General features: G+C 45.3%; 1 protein-coding gene across 4 annotated transcripts in view; it reads left to right on the forward strand.

The window, feature by feature from the left end:
- Positions 1–13,005, forward strand: part of SCML4 (Scm polycomb group protein like 4) — a 752,090-nt gene that overhangs the window by 358,577 nt on the left and 380,508 nt on the right. The window lies entirely within an intron of this gene.

A 13,005-nucleotide genomic window follows, 5' to 3' on the forward strand; every position in this document is an offset into this window, starting at 1 on the left:
AAAATGGTAATCAAGCGTTAAGGGTTAACGGCGCCGACGGCGCCGTTAAACCCTTAACGCCTGGGTTGTAATGAGGCCCAATGACTTATTAGTAGTTGTAAAGGTGCTAATGTTGTAATAAAAATGTCTTAACCAGGAGCACCATGCATGTCCTTTACTGAAGTTCTGTTAAAAACAAGCATTAGCAAAGCCAAAAGGTTTGACTTGAGCATAAATTCCGTTCCCATGCCTACATAAAAGCCCAAGCTGTTGGCATTGCCAATGCTTGTTACATGTCAGAAAGGAACAGACACAATTTAATTGTTTATGATAATTAGTCCTAAATGAGTTTTCGAACTTAGAAATGAAAATTAGCCTGTTGCAACGAAGAACAAAGCCCAAGTGAAAGGCGGTTAATGCTCCATTAAATGGTAATGATGTGTACTTAAAGGCAATACAATCTTTTAGTGCATCAATTTAACATGCAATATACATTAAAAAAAATGTGTAAAACAAAATTATTTAATTGACAAAGAATAATCAGGCAAGGCACATCAGGGAGTCCTATATCAACGGCGGTCGCGTTTCGAGGTAGTCTCTCTTCTTCAAAAAGAGCCTGATTGAACACTCAGTGCAATATTCCCATTCATGTGCCTGAAAGACAGTTGTCATATGATATAAGCAGCAGCGTTGATCCGCCTGTTCATAGCAGCGAATGCTGAGCTAAAAAATGCTAATAGATACAACCTCATCAACGTTACTCTACGTGGCTCGGGATGTGATGGGAACACCGTAGTCTTGGAACATAGCGGGGGGCACTGTAGACCACGAATCCAGTATCAGTAACCAGGGTAACTAGTCCTTGTGTCGTCCGAGAAGCTTAAGTGAATTAACAACATATGATCCAGACGGAGCTAACATCCATAGTCCATGGTCTGATGAATAAGCAGGACAAAGTGTTTATCCTTATGGGAAAGCGTGGATAGTACATGCGAGTCGTTCCAGCGACGGTCACCAAGGTAACTGGAGTCCGCGTCTAGCGAATGTAGCATGCATGTTCAAGTGGGAACATGACCTGTTGAAAGCGGGGAACACATTCCCCTGTAGCGTTAGAGATCAATGGGCGTCCATCATCAAGGGAATGGTGAAAGGAATATGCCAGATCCTCCAAAAGCCGTATGGACTCAGGAGGATAGCTCAGGGGCCACGCGCTCGCCTTGGAAGCAAGACGTCATGGAGCAACACAGGTTTGATTCCTCGGTCTGTGCTTATAAACCTCTGAGTATTAAGTGTGCTATAAATAACCAATTAAAATAATAATATCTACTCCACCACTTGGTGAGAGAAGCAATTAAATGATCCCTCTTAGGTGCCATGGGACAATGGTGGCATAAACTGGGAGTAGGCTTCCAGATCATGGTAATGTGCCCTCATCTGTATTAGAGAGAGAAGTAGACCCCTGAAATCTCAATCTTCACCGTTTCTGATGACCTAGGGAATCATGAAATGGCAGATATCTAGAGTTGGCCTCCTCTGCTCAGTTTACCAAAGGAAACCTGGAGAAAAGCTAATGCAGGGATACACAATACAATATGCTATATGGTAGTAACTGGAAGAGAAGTGAATACCCTCTTTGAGTAATGATGGACTATACTTATGTTATGTCTTTTTGTCTTTTCCGGCTCCCTAAGTGCACATTTTCCTTTCTTCTTTTACATTTTTTTAACACATTACTCTTATTCTTTTAACACCTCTTCTTTTTTTCTTATTTTATTTTCTTCTTTATCTTTGGTTAAATTTAAATAAATTTGTTGTTTTTTAGCTTAAGGTGTTCGTGAGTAAAACCAATAAATGCTAATAAAAAAAGAAAAACAATATGCTAAGTTATGTTTTAGATCTTGTATAATGCCCTAAACCACCCCTATAGTGGTCTCAAAGCACCAATGGTTTACTGGAAGTTGACACATAGTGCCTTCTTGCAGGGTATTCAGACCAGTGTTTGCAGAGAAAAGGTAAAGGGAAGGTTTGAAGCTGTGTGGGAAACAGGGTTCAGATAAAACAAACACTGGGGTTTAAATGACAGAGGGGGAATTTAAAAGGAAGAAGGATAGTGTTTTTGAGAGCTTAGGTGCCTATTGATATAGACAAAGTAGATATCAGATCAGGATTTCAGAAAATGTGCAGGGTAAATTCTAAGGTACCTGAATGAGAAGGTAATATTTACATGAGATCAGTTTCAAAATGATAAATAGCTTTTTCTAAAAGTACTTTCTGGCTTTGTGATAGACTCAAGTTGTGTTCAAACCTAATCTTGAAGTGTGTCCGCTTTTATTGTCCAGGAATATGTTTAATTTCGCCCACAAAATAAACTTAGTAGTAATTCAGGGTTGGCCAAGCCTACTGGGCAGGTCAAGAATAGACTGTATGCAAGGTAAATGTGGACGGAGGCAAAGAGGGCAAATAGAGGAGAATGGGCAGGGCTCAAATCGAGGGTACACGCAGGTGGACAGGGTCCGTCCACTTTTTTCACCCGTTCCCCCCAGGGCCTCACTTGGGTTTACTGCACAAAAACTCCCAGACTCGCTTCAAGTGGAAAAGGTTGCTTTAATGTGACAAGCCACAGCTCCCAAAACACGCTAACCTGGATCCATGGCCTTACAGACTAACAGATCAATTTAACAATTGCCAAAACAAATAAATAAATAAACAATTAAAATGCATCACTTCCTGTCCCTTGCTCCCTCCCTCCTCTTCAATTCCTCTCAAGCTTAATTTCCGCTTTCTCCCATCTTCTCTCCGAGGACACGCCCCTCCTTTTTCAATATCTCTTCACCCTCTTTGTACCCCCAGGGTAGCCCGTTCATTCAAACTGCACCACCCCCCTCCTTCACTATGCTAGTACCCTATTGTGCTTCCCCAACCCTCCTCCAAAGGGCCATGTCCCAGTCACCAGAAAAACCCTCCCCTGAGGTGTTATTTCTGCCCCAACCCTTCCCTACCCTTTTTCTCATCTACATCCAACTCTTTATGATATCCTCGGCAGCCAACCTAACATCGCACAAGCAGTACATGTTTCCCATGATTGACAAAATCCTCATAAATGATATCCTGGTGCGCCAGCGTTCGCACCACCCAGGACATGCAAAACTTCACCATCTCCCTGTTGATCTTGTTCCTCTTCCTTTCTACCGTACCTTCATTCACAGCCCCCCCCATACTCTTCTCAGCAGCAACTTGGTCCAAACCAACCCCACCCTGGGCCATATCTCCCTCAAACAACTCAGATCTCTCTTCATCTTTTTTAACAGGGCCACCCTTGTATCCCTAACCAAATCGTTCTCCCCTGCATGTAAAATTAGTGCTGCCGGAAAACCCCGATGCTCCCTCATGCCAGCTAGCATATGCAGCAGTGGGTCCCACCTAAGCCCCCTGAGCCTAGACCATCTCAACAATGCAATGTTATAACTACACCCCAACTTGGTCTCAAAAACTCGTTTTGCTGCATCTTTCTCTGCCCATTTCACTATGGAATGTCCACATATCCAGATCTGCGGCAACTCACCACTTCTCCGTGACACATCTGAAAGAGAAAAGATTTTAAGAGCCTTCTCTCCACCAACCGCATTGCCCCCACCCCCTAATTTCTTTCTTTTACTAACAGACCCCCCTTCCCAGCTCTCTAATGTATCCCTTGTATTTTGCCGATTTCCATCACCTCAAACTCATAATATTTTCTTCATACAAACCCATCCTACTACCTTCAAATGCCGCCCCATCCTAAAAGAATGAGTACCTAACTTTGTCCCCCAAAACCGACAGTGCGCTCCTCATAGCCTCAAAAACTTGATAAGTGTACATCCCTCCACAGTAGACCTCCTTCTTCTCTTCTCCCCGCTACCAGTTTCGACACCCGAAATGCCCCAAAAAACAATCAAATAAAACATGTTGAAAACATGTCACGCTCCCATGATGACCAACACATTCCCTCCAAAACATTGGACAACCTCAATAACAGGGCCACTGAAACTGTGCCATTTCACCCCCAATAGGCTGAAAGCCCCATAACCATTTCCCATAAAAAGCAATGCCTGCCAATTTCCCTGCTATCATTGCCCTAGACCAACCCTTGTCCATACACCCCAATATAAATTCAACCACATCATCCCTTCTTCTCTCCTCTGCATCCTCCCTACCCTTCCAACTGTGCAACCCTTCTTTTAGAAAGTCCAACCATCCCTTCTGGTATGCAGCACTAGATGCAGGGGCTAGAGAACCCTCTACTAAACGCAATGCTCTCAGTTTCCTACCCACCACAGCTCCTCTGGGATCCGATGCCCGCTCACGTCTTCTAGTGCCATTCTCTGGAATCTCTGCCACTGAAAACGAGATAATGCATCTGCGATGCCATTATCCTTTCCAAGCACGTGAGTTGCTCTAAACACCACATTCAACTTCAGACATCACAGTACAAATTCTCTCATTAGTCTGACTACCCTCTGGTCCCTAGCTAACTGCCTGTTCACAATATTGACCACTGCCTCATTGTCAATGTTAAAATTCACTTTCTTATTCTGAAACTCTCCACCCCACAACTCCAGTGCCACTAGCAACGGAAAAAACAAAAAGTCCATGCTCCTCCCTCCTCTCTGCCACTGCTCAGACCACTTTTCTGCACACCACTCACCCTCCCCTTTTGCAACTTCAGCCTCACCACTTCCAAATCCTCCCAAGCAGACTTCAAATTTTCCGCCCACCGCTGCATCCTCAGACCCTGACAACCCATCTTAAAACCTTCACAAAAACCGTCCCCCAGAATCCTGCCCCCTTCCCTATCCAGGTAAAAATGGAGCCGTGCCTCTAAAATCTCAACCTTAACTAGAGTATCGGCCTTTCCCCACAACTCCTTGCCCCGCCCCACACCCCCGGTCACCTGTTGCACAACATTGTGTAACGGGATGCTGTCGCGCACATCTGCTACCCTCATGCCTTATTTTGCACACTGTTCTAGTGCAACTCTCCTTATTCAATGCCCTGCATGCTGCTGATGGCTGACCCCTGCCTCGTCCCCCAACCCCATCTGAGGCAGGGCGACCATGAAAGGGCCGGCAAGGCACGCATAAACCACTTGCATTATGCAGCATCGGGGCTGGCTGCATAGGCACCATCCACTATAACCATAAATCCATATCAATCTCTCCCTATACTGGTTATCCTCACCCATCCTTGCCCTAAATTCTTCATCATATCTCACCCATGCAATCCCCCCAAATCTCATAAAGGCTTTCCTAATTATGTCCATATATTTTAGAGAAGCTACACACCTCTCAGGGAACTTTTTGAAATAAACGCTAGCATATATTACAAATGCTGATGTCCAATTTTCTATTGTCACTGGTACCCTTGGTCTTGCTGCCAACTCACGCTCTTCTTCTTTAGACCCCTCTTTTGCTCTTACCTCCCTGTGTAAGAGTGCAAACACATCCACAAACTCCCCTGCCCATATTTTCTCTTTTGTCTGTGCCATCACATGCGCACCCAGTGGCTTTGTAATGCCCATATAAGGCATCTTCTTGGTCTTCTCTGTACTCTCACGTGTCCTTTCTGTAATAACCTCTACCACTCCTTGGGCCACTGGCTCCGTGGCCTTGTCCATCTGTACTTCAACTGAGTGACACTTCTCCCGCTTGCCCTCACTAATACCCCTGCTGACACCCTCTCTATCTCCCCGCATTTCCCAGGTGCCCCAACCCCTCCACGGTGTGTCCCCTACCTAGTACCCAGCCTGAGCCATGCCTTCCTCAACAGGCTCCTGCTGCGGGGACAAAAATATCAGCACAGTCTCCAGGCCAATTTTCCCACTGTCTTCTTGAACTCCTGCTACTCCCAGTCCCATCTTCCCCTTCAAACCTTAAACCCCTCTGCACCTTTTCTCTCCTAAGCAACTCTCTTTGATCCTTATCCCCCAGCGCACACAATGTTCTTCCTCAAGTTCATCCTCCCCCACCATATACCATTCATGTTGCGAGCCCACGCTCAGGCTCGGCAGATCTTCTTCGAGTGAGCCCAGAGAAAACCCCAGAATCTCCCTGCTCTAGGCTTTTTTGCAATATATGATTTAATAGCCAGTACCCAAATCTATTCCCCAATCTGCATCTCCTTTGTCTATAAATACCCCTGCTGGGATCCTTAAAGGAATAGTTCACTCTAAAATCTTATTGGCTCAAAAGAGGGGCCATGATCAAAAATATATATAAAAAATGTTTTTTAAGAAAGTTCCTATTTAAACTTTTGAGCAGATGAGGCTCAAAGTCACATATTTCAAGCACCAGGAGGTATCCATTTTGTGAAATGGATGAGCCTCCTCTGCTTGTGTTAATCTCTGCCCTTGCGGCACTAATGAAGAAGCAAAAGCCAGCCAGCTGTAATAAACAAAAGCTACCAGCATGTGGCTTTTTCTTCATTATTGCCGGAAAGCAGAGATTAACACAAGCTGCTGCTGGTAAGTGCTTTTACTTTCATTATTTTTTCAAAGCACTGCAAAATAAATGCTGCGGTTTTCTTTCTAATGTAGAAAGAAAACTGCAGCATTTATGACATTGTATTTATGTTTGTGGTGGCTTCAGCTTTGAGTCTCCTAGGCTACCTCGACACGCGGGAGCCCAAGATACTGAAACCTGAAGCCACTGCAAACATAAATACAACGTTGTTGTATTTATAAATGATGTGGTTTTCTTTCTACGTTTCCCGGGCACCTCCGAGCCCAGGAAACGTAGAAAGAAAACTGTGGCATTTACAAATACAACAATGTTGTTTTTCTGACTGCGGCGGCTTTCGCTTTGAGTCTCCTGGGCTCCCCCGTGTGGGTAGCCCAGGAGTGGCTTTCCAGCTGAAGCCACTGCAAACATACATAAATACATACATATGATTTCCATGGTTTTCTAACCACGGCAATCATAAATACAACAATGTTACTGCTTGTAGGCAAGTCCAGGCAAGGCCGGCATCATTTTACGTTTTCTGTGCTTGGGGAGCACAGAAAACGTAAAATGAAAGTGAAGGCAGCCTCCTCCATGTTCAGCTCTGCTCTGGCTGCAGTCAGCAAAAGCTCCCAGTAGGGGGCTCTTGCTGCTTGTTTAGTGCCACCAGGGCAGAGCTTCACAGGAACAGAGAAGGCTGACTGAAATGACAAAATGGATGCTCCCATGTAAACACTATGAGCCTCGTTTACTTTCCTTATAAAGATGTTTAAAGTATGTTTTTGATTTTGGCCATCTTTTGGGACAGTAACATTTTAGAGTGAACTATTCCTTTAAACCCCCTCTACTACCTGTTAGTTACCTGCCCACAATTAACCAAATGTAAATAAACACCCCCTCCCCACCCACACTGAGCATAACCCCCACCGAGGGCACCTAAACCACTCCACTGGGTAAAACCAATTATCTAGCCCCTCTTTTTTTATTTATTTTTTTATTTATTTAGCCCCTCACCTTGACCACACCAAATATCCCCAGTACTAAAATTGCTCCCTACCTGTTTATTTCTTATATTCTTAATTATGCATTAAATTATATTTAAAATGATTCAAAGACACTCTCCTTCCTGAGGGCTACAAGATCCTCTACAAGCCCAGGTCTAATCGGTCTGGAGGCGGTGTGGCTCTTGTCTACCCTGAATGGGTCCCTGCTTCCATCATACCCACTCAATCCTACTCTTCCTTTGAATGTCTTATCTGCAAGGTTTGCGTCTCTCCTTCCCTCGCGCACACTCTAACTACAATCTACAGGCCTCTTGGGCTGATCTCCCCCTTCCTATCTGAGTGGGCTGACCTTGCCTCCTCACTTCTGACATCTTCCTCCAAGCTACTCCTCCTTGGGTACTTCAATATCCATCTGGATTCTCCTGATTCCACCACTCTACTCTTTCGCAACCTGGGCGACTCTCTCTCACTCACCATCCTTCTCTCTGGCCCAACCCACACCTTGGATGCGCTCATCTCAGCTGATCTCTCCTTCTCTAACCCTCTTAGCACTGCTCTCTCCTGGTCTGACCATTCTCTCCTCGCCTCCCATCTGGATCTTCTCAGCCCCCTGGCTCAGCCTCTACCTGCTCTGCCAGTTTCTTTCTCTGTCATTCGACCGATGAAGCAAGTGTCATTAACTGCTTTTGCCACATCCTTCACCCTCACACTCCCACAGGCCACTCTCACACTGACTCTGCTCTTGCTAATCTTCACCTCTCCATCTCCAACACCCTTGACATCCTTTTCCCTGCCATGAGGATCTGCATGAAGCCTGCTTGCAAGTGCAATAGTTGGTATGACTCCCACTTAGCCTCCTTAAAATGAAAATTCAAAGTTGCAGAATGAAGTGGCTGGCTTCAAGCACACCCTCTGGCAAACTGGCCTGTTGCCTGCTCCAAAGGCAATACAGATTCTCTATCCGCTCCAGGAAACAGGCCCATATCCAATCCCGCATCTCTGGAGCCACAAAGAACACTGCTGAACTTTTCAAAATCTGTAAGGAACTGGCCAATCCTACTGCAATCTCCACCTCTCCTCTTCCGGCCCTCTGCATGAAATTGGCCACCCACTTCACAACCAAGACCCATGATAACCTTTCCTCTCGCTCCACTACACCCCTCCCTACCCCCCCCGAATGCTGCCCCCCCAATCCTCCTCTCCCCTCCCCATACTCTCCTCCTTTTCACCCATTACACTGATGAGGTCACCAAAACAATCTGCTCTATGAAAGCCTCTTCTAAACAGGTGCTTCCCTGCTCCTCTAGAACTATCAAGGACAACCCATCTCCCTTCCTGGCTGAGTTCTGTAACAACTCTTTCGCTACTGGCTCCTACCCATCCCCCTTTAAGCACTCCCTTGTGCACTCTCTCCTAAAAAAGTCTCCGGCAGACCCTTCCTGCCCGGCTAACTGCTGCCCTATCTCAACTACCACTTTTTTGGGCAAACTCCTGGAGCAGTTGGTCATCCCCCAACTAATCCTTCTGAGGCTGGTCCTCCCCTTCCCCTCGCACTATTACCTCACCCTAGCTTTGCCTGGCACTTGCCCTGCTGGGGACCCTCTTGGACTTACCCAGCACCTTGCCCCTCTTCCCATCCCTTCTCCTTCTTCCCCATCCCTTCCTCGACCTGCCCCCATCCCCTTGCACTTGCTGACACTGCACTTGCACAATCCGAAGGTTACAAGGCCTAGTAGGGCGTTATTGCTGTTTTCTCATATGTCCCCCCTCTTTTTGTCTTGTGGCACCTGGAAACACTTTCTGCTGTATAGGAGCCATGGAAATGTCCAATAATTAATTAATTAATTAATTAAAAGGAAGACATTTAAACAGACATGCCACAAGTGCAGGGAAGACCGGGAGGGGAATGGAGTAGGGGGAAATGTGAGCAGTATCTGGAAGTATTTGGAAAATGTCCTCCCATAGTTGAAACCTAGACTGTGGGATTTTAGTTAAATCAAATATCATGTTTTAGTGAGATTAGTACATTACTACCGAGACAACACCTGGGGGTTAGCCATCATCTTGTCTCCAGATATTCTGTTGAGGGCCCACAGGTTCCTCTGCAAGGTGTGGCAGTGGCTCGGATTAACAGCTGCTGGACCTCTGCTTAAAAGATTCCTCTTCCAAACTTCTAGCCAGCGAATATCACCCTCCCTATCTGAAAATCCAGAGTTCATGGTTTCAAACACCAAATAATGAAGGGAATCAACCCTCTGTTGTGACTCTTCTTATAGCTTAAATGCTACATGGCCAGTTCGTTTCATACTCTGAAACATATTGCTCATCTGGGCCTCCAAAGGGCAATCAGGAGCTGTGTCCCACCAGTTTGAAGTAAAACATGTCATGCCACAGTAAAAGAACGGGCTAGACTGGCTGCACCAAAATGGTAATCTAGCCACGTAATAACTTTTATCATGCTTGCTTTGCCCCTCAAGACATGCATAAATGATGGCCAATAAACACACCATCCCCACTTGATAGCAAGCAATTTGACAAAGTTAACACTTAAACAGGTGAATTCTTCCCGAGAGTGAGACAGCAAGGAAAGGAGATTGTTCATATCTTCGAAATCTGATACGTTTCAAACTGATTCAAAATGTTGGAGAGCTGTCTGATTGATTGTTGATATCAAGGTTGTATCAGTTCCAGTAGTTTATACGGTCAAGATCATCTTATGTGGGTAGCTCAGGGCAAAGCCTGGATGCCACCAATTTCTGCACTGCAGATTTACTTCATTGGGTGCATTGACTCAACAGGAGGTATATTTTACCCATACATTCATGCAACGGAAACAGGGAAGATCAAATATAAGGGTAGCTAACCCAATCAGGCTGCTCCGGGTGCAGGATGTATTTGCCAAAAGAGCACCCACAGTAAAAGCAGCCCGAGAGCTGATCACCCCTCACATCTTGCACCATTGCCCTCCACATCTTTCACATTCCCCCGCAATCGGAAGACACAGGTGATTTAAAAACCATACAGATAGGATAAGTGACACGTGCCACATCCTCTCACCTCCTGTTTCCTGTGTTGTTTACAGCTGAATAATCAACACTAAAAATGGACTACAGTCAAAGGGACGAGGCTGGTAAGATTTTCTCATTTTTTTGAAATGGCTTTAGCTCCTGACTCTTCCAATCCAACCAGAGGTGCTAATGACCATAATCACCAGCCTGTGAGCTGACCCGGCCGGTAGCGGCACAATAACCCGCATTAGGTCCCCACGTTTCCCTTGCCCTCTTAACTTTAACATTACTGACAGAATTGGCACAGAGGACAGGTGATTAATGGCTAAGAACACACTTGGTAGTATATTGTGCATACTTGAGTGAAAATATGTTCTGCACATTTGGCATCCAGGCAGCCCTTCTTATTGTACTCCACTGTCCATAGAAAAAGGCCAGGTATGGCAGAGCTGCACCGTAGCCATCTATAAGCAAGTATCTTATTTTCGGTTTGTTAAAAGTCATAGGCATTCATTACGCGTAATAAGCCATTGATATGTGTATATCCAGGAAGTGCAATTAATGTCACAGTAAAGTGGGGTAATTCTGCATAACTCAGGGTTGCCTTATTTACAGAACAAATGTAAACCAGAATGGGCAAGGCCCGCAGTTTCGGCTTTTCAATAGGCAGACATGTTCCCATCATTCCTATATTGTTAACATGACAACTTTCATATATGACAATGTTTTATAAATCACCCCAATAAAATTAATGAGATACGAGTGTTTGTCTACACAAAAGAAAAAAAAAAGAGACCAGCTTTCATTCAGAGCTGTCTGCAGAGAAGCTGTGTTGATTTGAAATCAAGTGGCTAAAGGCCAATGGAGTAACTTTGCTGAAAATGTTGGGGGGGACATGACATGAAAGGAAAGGTGCCCCTGCCAAATGAAAGGGGACAGAATGGCTTTCCATGAAAGTTGGGGCGGGCCAAACACCCTTGTCCCCCCCCTAAAATTACGCCCACGGTGAATGCACACATGGTTTAGAAATGTGTAGCTGCTTAATAGCTTCAGTTATCCCATTTCCTTTCAGACATATGCTATTGCAGGAAGAAATGGCTGTTCGAAATCACCTTATAGGAATGTACATAATGAGCAGCCTATTAGTATCCGGCGCGCCGATGCTACGGGTAACACTCAACGTGAATTGGCTCAATTGCGAGCCATGCCGTAATCATGCCATATGCCACCATTTCTGTGAAAAAAACCTGCATGACTTGCGAGGCCGCCACAGTGCGCTGCAGCTTCCAAATGTTCCCACATCCCACTACATTACCTTCCCATTCATTACTACGGATCAGCTTGGCCCAAAATGGCGCCCTGTTGATCCGTAGTAATAAAGCAGTATGCGCATGCTAGTCTCTCTAGAACTAACGCGTAGTGCAGCGGCCGCCTTTTCAAATGGCACAAACAAATGCTGATTGAAAAATATAACAACACCATTAATATCCCGGGGCTAAAAACCCCAGAAAACTAATGGCAATAAGCCCCTCGCTGGCAGGCCATTACCGCCTAATTATAATTCCCTGGGACCTTTGTTAAGGCCCTCGCTACGCTTGGGCCTATAACTAGGGGCCGCAAGGGCAGTACCTTAGGCGGTAATGGCCCGCCGGCTCGGGGCTTATTGCCACAGTAACTGCAATTAACTCATTGTCATTCAGACAGTTGTTTTGGCCAGCAGAAATGAGCGTAACGTGTCATGGATTCAAATAATGAAGCAAATGTGCAGCTGGACATGCTAGTGGTGTATATGTATTGCTCTACAAATACCAGAAAAAGTAACAAGACCCCCAAATGCAATCAATATCATTGAATTTATGTAGGTGGCTAGGCTCATCTCCATGAGCCAAAACTAAAAGGGTGTTGACTTCTGCTAAAGGACACCATCTGAACCAATGTTAAACGCTTCTTATTGGAATTCATGCAAAATGTATAAGTCCGCGTCATTAATGGAAAAAACACTGCCCTGTGTTACTAGGGCCCCTAAGACACGTGCACAAACACAATAGGAATCAGTAGCATCACTTGTCTCACATCTGTTTCTTGCCAATTATCGGCTCCTGTGAACTTTTTAAAGCCAGAGGTATTAATGTATGCTTGTTTTCATGCATAGGTACATTTGTGGGAAATGCATATGGGCAGCATGGGTTCAGTGGTGCGGGAAAAAGGTTGTGGTAATTCCATTGAATTGTAACTTGGAGGAGAAGGGGGGGGAATTACCTCCAGCAAAAATCTGGAGGCGAATCCGCCACTCTACCTCCAAAAACAGGTGGATTTACTGTGCGGTAAATCTACTGCCAGTAAATCCTCAAAAAATCCCCATGGAGTCCTATGGACTCCAAACATGGGGAATTACCAGCTCCTGTAATCCTGTGGTAGCCCCACAGGACCACATGGCGGTAACGGTAATCAAGTGGGGGGGTCATTCGGTGGATTCACAGCCAAATTACCACCAAACTCGGAATGAGGCCCAAGGTGTTTTGCAGGCTGTAGGTACTT

This window comes from Ambystoma mexicanum, chromosome 4p (assembly GCF_040938575.1).
Source record: "Ambystoma mexicanum isolate Mex_15411 chromosome 4p, UKY_AmexF1_1, whole genome shotgun sequence".
Lineage (NCBI taxonomy): Eukaryota > Metazoa > Chordata > Amphibia > Caudata > Ambystomatidae > Ambystoma > Ambystoma mexicanum.